Here is a 5,901-nt window from a genome sequence, read left to right on the forward strand (position 1 = left end):
TTCTGTGGGGGTGTGGTACTTCCCCGGTGCGAGCTGGCCCAATTCGTGCCGAAGCATGCTCGACTACCACATACCAAAAGTTGTGGCAACCGCTATTTGCAATACTATTGTAAACTGACCATTTATTTATGTATACTGTGCTATAACTATTTATTTATAGATTAATTGCTGAATTTACGTCAAAACAGGCTATAAATGTAATTTGGCAGATTGACCGACCACCAGTTTCCGATTTAAAGGTTTTTCTGGGATAAACCAAAATCCAGAATAGCAACAAAGAACAGTTGTAAACATCTGTGAACTGATTTTATTAAGGGTTAAAGACTCGACTTGAGAGATTTTAAATATATTTAGAATGTGAATATAAACGGCAGACAGTGTTGATTGTTAAATGTTATTACATTTATACTCTATCGGTGTACTAAGCATACTCGACTTAATTGATAAACATCTATTCATCAAAACTAGATGGAAAAAGGAAGTAACCGAAATAGAATTAAATAAATGAGCTCTACACAACACAACATACTCCGCTTTCGTAACAAAACTCACTTTTTAATTATGTATAATAATAATGCAATAAGCAATTAATTGTCCTAATGTAATGACGTTTTGAGTAGTTTTAACAAAATAACGTTCAAAAATGTAAATAAAAACTTAACGTTAAGAAATATCTACCAATTTGTCACATTAATTTAAAGGTTATTATTCGCGTGATATAATATAGCATCTTCTTAATTAGCGGAGAAAATAATCTTTAAAACAAATAACCGTATCCCCTGAACCAATTTTGATGAATTAGTTGTCAATCAATTCGCATCACTTGAGCGTGAGACAGTCAAAAATAAAATGGCGTCAGTTACGAAACCAATTAGTTTAAAAGAATAATATAAAACGAAATTGATATGAAATGCGTTTTATAGGTTGAACCTACGCAATAAATAATAACAATAAAACGTAAACGAATAACAAACGAAATAAACCATTTATTCAACTTCCTACTAATTTTATATATGCGTGAGTGTTTGTTATTCTTTCATGCAAAAATATCGGATCTCTTTGAAATTTGGTGCAAGATAGGTAAAACGTAGCATCCAATTAATTCTGCATACTTGTGTCCGGGTACCAAATAATCGTAATCAAATGAAACCGCGGGATCCAGCTAGTAGTTTGATGATTCATAAAGTTGTCTACTGTCAACTGTCTAGGCTTAACTGACAAGTGACATTGCAGTCCCTTCGCCTTTGCAAAAAAAAAAACAAAGCTGTCAAATTTAAGCGCGCAATCTAGATTGGTAAACGTCAACGAATAATTGCATTACTTTATATTGCGCCGCTAAGAAGTCGTGACTAATTCGTTTGGATGTGATTCGCGATTTGCGATGCATGAGTGATATATTAATTTATTCGATTACATTTTATATTAAGTTACGTAAAAATAATCTAGACGTTGCTATGAAGACTTTGTTCGCTGTTGGCCAGATGATTTTCAAATAGGTACCAATTAAATATTTGGTTTTTAATAAAAATAAGTATAAAATGTGTTAAAACACAATTACCACAAAATTTATTCAATTATTACCTAATATATATATGATATAATAAAGATAGTTAAACTAAATATGAAATTTATACGAAACAATAACAATCAAACTGTGCACTATAAACTAAGTTCAAATAACATAATATTAAAACATAAACAAAAAATTTAAGACAGTAATTTATTTAAGAAAAAAAGAGACGCTTTTTGTTTTCAAGAAGACCGTTAAATAATTTGTCTTCAGATCTTTTCATAAAAACAAAACACACACAAAAAATTACGTCCCTTGTCATCGTTAGAAATGGGATAAACTCAATCTGCGCTCTCCTTGAGATATTTTTTATTCTACCGCGATTCGAAAAACTAACTCAAAACAAAGCTCAAAATCTTAGTAATGTGAAAAAACAACAAATCACTATTTTAATAATATTTATAAAGCAACTTGTAACGAGCATGAGCTATAAGATATTATTTAACCCGATGTTTCGAACACTTACAGAGAGCATGGTCACGAGGAGACTTGTTCTACAATATAATGAATAAATCGCATTTAAAATCCGTTAAAAAGTCTTTAATTTTCAAATGTACGATACTCGCGTAAAATCAAACAAGTTAATACTATATGTACTAATATTGTCAAGCTGAAGAGTATGTGTGTTTGAACGCGCTAATATTAGGAACTAAGTATTGGATCGAAATGAAAAAATATTTTTGTGTTCTATCCTCCGTCTATGAAGGCTAGAATAAAGACGATATATATGACATCGCGCTGCAGCGCACATTTTGTTAAAAATTAACGTAAACCAATAAAATAAATTATTGTGGGAGTCGAGCACGCTTCGGCACGAATTGGGCCAGCTCGCACCGGGGAAGTACCACACCCCCACAGAAAACCGGCGTGAAATAGTGGCATGCCACTGTGTTTCGTACGGTGAGTGGGGGAGCCGTAGGCCCGTTTCCTTTTCCTCACCCGTCCCAGTCAATTCCTTCTTTCCAGTCGTTAATCCTTTCCTTTTCCCTTACTCCATACAAGCGGGCAGCGCATTCACGGAGGTACTACCTTTGCGAATGTTTATGGGCGGTGGTGATCGCTTACCATCAGGCGAACCACCAGCTCAGGTGCCCGCTATGACATAAACAAAAAAATTATAAATGGCTGCTCGTATCTATGGGATATACCTAACCTAGTGTCGAACCGGTGGTAAATGGTATAACTGTGTAATATGATGATTCAAAAGTGCTTCTATAAGAAGTCTAGTTGAATGAATAAATGCTAGAGTTTGTTTGTTTGTTTGAGAAAACGTGAAGTGTTATACGAAGACAGACTTTCTGAGTGCTGTTCATATCCAATATATAATAAGTTTATTTTAATTTAAGTGGTGGATAAAATGTTCTTTTGATAAAACATTAAATTGATAAAAAAGCAAACAGCAATTTGTAACTTACAGCGGTTGCGGTCGAAAAAATGTTAAAGATTGTTAAATTTATGGACGCCCAGATTATATCAATTAGGGTTATCAAATTGCGACAAAAAACTGAAATGCCACTCTCGTCCGAAACTACTTTAACCCGTGTCCTTAAAGTGACGTTTGTTATCAATGCAGGATAATTTCTGTATAGATTATAATGCTACAGAGACTTATGTTTATATATTTATTTATATATGCTTTATTGCACACATATTTTTTACATAAACAGAATATAAAATGCCAAGGGCTTAGCCCATGCCAAACAGAAGTTAAATTATAAATCAGAAAGATAGAGACTTCTTTATTTTAACTAATAAAATTGTTTCGTTTTTGGGAACCTCCGCGTGGGTTGAATAGATAATACATATTTAATTAACAGGTGATTTGTTTTGACTTTTTAGAATTATTTATTAATGTAAATTGTTGAACTTGCTTATAATTTTAGTTAGAAGACTACCAGCGCTTATGTTGACCAATCTAGTACTCAATATTTAATATTCTATGACAATTCATAAAACCTATCCATAGTACTGAATAACATCATCCTTAATACCTAATTACCTTCCTAATTAATCATTCAGAATACCGTCGCTAATTTGACACTAGACATTAGCAGATCCGTACTAGATATTTCTAGAACATTCAGAACATCGTACTATCCGAACAATTTACTCAGGTATAGGTTTCTAGAATCATTAACACTAGAATTTGTCTTTGATCTACACTTCAATAACTCGCTACGTACGAGTTGACTTTATTGCGCCATAAATTTTGCTTTTATTCCAATACTCGAGTTCAAAGAGGTTTTATACTTTGAAATAATTATCTTTGTACAAAACACCGTCTAAGTGTAATTGTTTGGACTATTAGATTTATTTCCCTTGTGATAATATTAACAAACCTTACGCGTAATTATTAAATAAACATATTTTTAATATTTTGAACTCTTTTAAATACAATTAATTTTGATACAGTTAATTCTCTTAAGTTTAATTCATACAGTTAAAATTAAATATTCTCTATCATCCCTCTGCAACATTAGATGATTTTCTATCACTTTGAACATATAAAAACTTTCTACAATATAAATATCATCATATGCCTCTACATCATCACTACTCTGTAGCAATAAAGTATTTATTTAAGTACCCTCTGAAATTCTTCGCTTATCACCGTAGCGTTGACCCGTCGTAGATAAAACTATATTTTGCTTAACCGCGACTTTGTCTGAGTTCAGAAATTTAATCTCTCTGCCGACAAAGGCTTGCCTTTTTTCGATGTAATGGAAACTTCACACACATATTAACCGACATCAGAAAAAGATAAGCAATTTGTAAATTATGTGTAAGTAATATTATTTATTGTAAGTGCATTGATATGTTAACGATTGATTATGATATAGAAAGAAAGGAAGAAAGAAATAAATTTATTGTCTATATAATAAATAAACAGCACCGCATACACCACATATATGATTTAAATGAAATAAATAGATAATAACTGTTATAATTATGTATAACTATCTGCCCGGTTTCACCCGCGGTATAAAGCCTATGTCACTCAGCGAATTGCAGCTTTTCAATGGTGAAAGAATGTTTGAAATCGGTCCAACCGTGATGATGGCGTTACCAAGGGAAATAGGGATTCATTTTCATATATATACAGATTACGTATACAGTACCAAAAACAACTATTATTCTTAAGAATGTTTGTTGCCGTTTTCATTTATATATTGTTTTAAACACTTCATCTTATTTCAACCACTTAATAAATAAAAATTTGAGACGTGTCAAGGGACACCTGGGTGAAACGAAGTTCCTATCGTTTCTATAAGAGAGAGAGAGACAGACAGAGAAACATGCGCACGCTTACAATAGCTTACTATAGCAAAAAGTGTCGTAACTTTACGTGAGATTTTTTTCCGTCTAGCCCCCTTTCACAACGCGCGATAAATAACTTGGTTCCAATACATCACATGTAGAAGAACACAGGCGAAGTCGCTTGCAACAACTCGTTTATCATATGAATATCCAAATATCGTTATAAATAAACATTCCACGTACAGAATTCATATTTTCAAAGAACGGGTAATAGCCGTGTGCGCAGACAAAGAAGTTTTTTTGCAAAAACCAGTAAACTTACGCTGTGTACAATTCAATGTGTCGTTTATATCCTGTTAGATAAGGATAGACTCCAGTGGACAGCTAGGCGAGATTCTTACTCAGATGTGATGAGACAAGCTATATAGCTTAGCCAGCTGATTGATAATAGAGCTATTGAATTCACTAGTATTATTGTGATAGATACTAAATGTCTTTGAAGCTAATGTAACGCTTAATCATACGAAAACATGTATATATGGCTATTTATATCGTTGTTTAAGAATTAACGTGTATCTATCAATCACGTATTACTAAAATGTTTGTCTTTTGAACACAAAAATATTCTTTTTTGTTTGTGTATGTTTGTCTTTTTATTTTATATAGTAGTCTGGAAGAGATCGCTACCTAGCGATAAGACCGCCATTTGTGCATAATGTCTCTTTTGTTTTTGTTTTACCTATGTCTTTTTTTGTAAATGTTTGTGTGCAATAAAGTATAAAATAAATAAATAAATAAAAATACCTACGTCATAGAGCTTTACGTATTTTCAAGTTATATATAATAGTGTTAGATCACTAATTTTTTTTTAACTTAGCCTTACACGATTTTTGTTAATTGAGTTTCAGGCCCTTTTGCTTCGTGAGTACCAGTGTTAAGATGACCTGTTCCTTCCCTAGGACCGATTTATAGTATATGTATATATCAGATATATAGTAATATGAATGCATCAGTTTAGACGAAAGATATTCATAATTTTCTTGTAGAAAAAGCTTATCCCAATTCAAAACAAA

This window comes from Zerene cesonia, chromosome 25 (genome assembly GCF_012273895.1).
Source record: "Zerene cesonia ecotype Mississippi chromosome 25, Zerene_cesonia_1.1, whole genome shotgun sequence".
Classification (NCBI taxonomy): Eukaryota; Metazoa; Arthropoda; class Insecta; order Lepidoptera; family Pieridae; genus Zerene; species Zerene cesonia.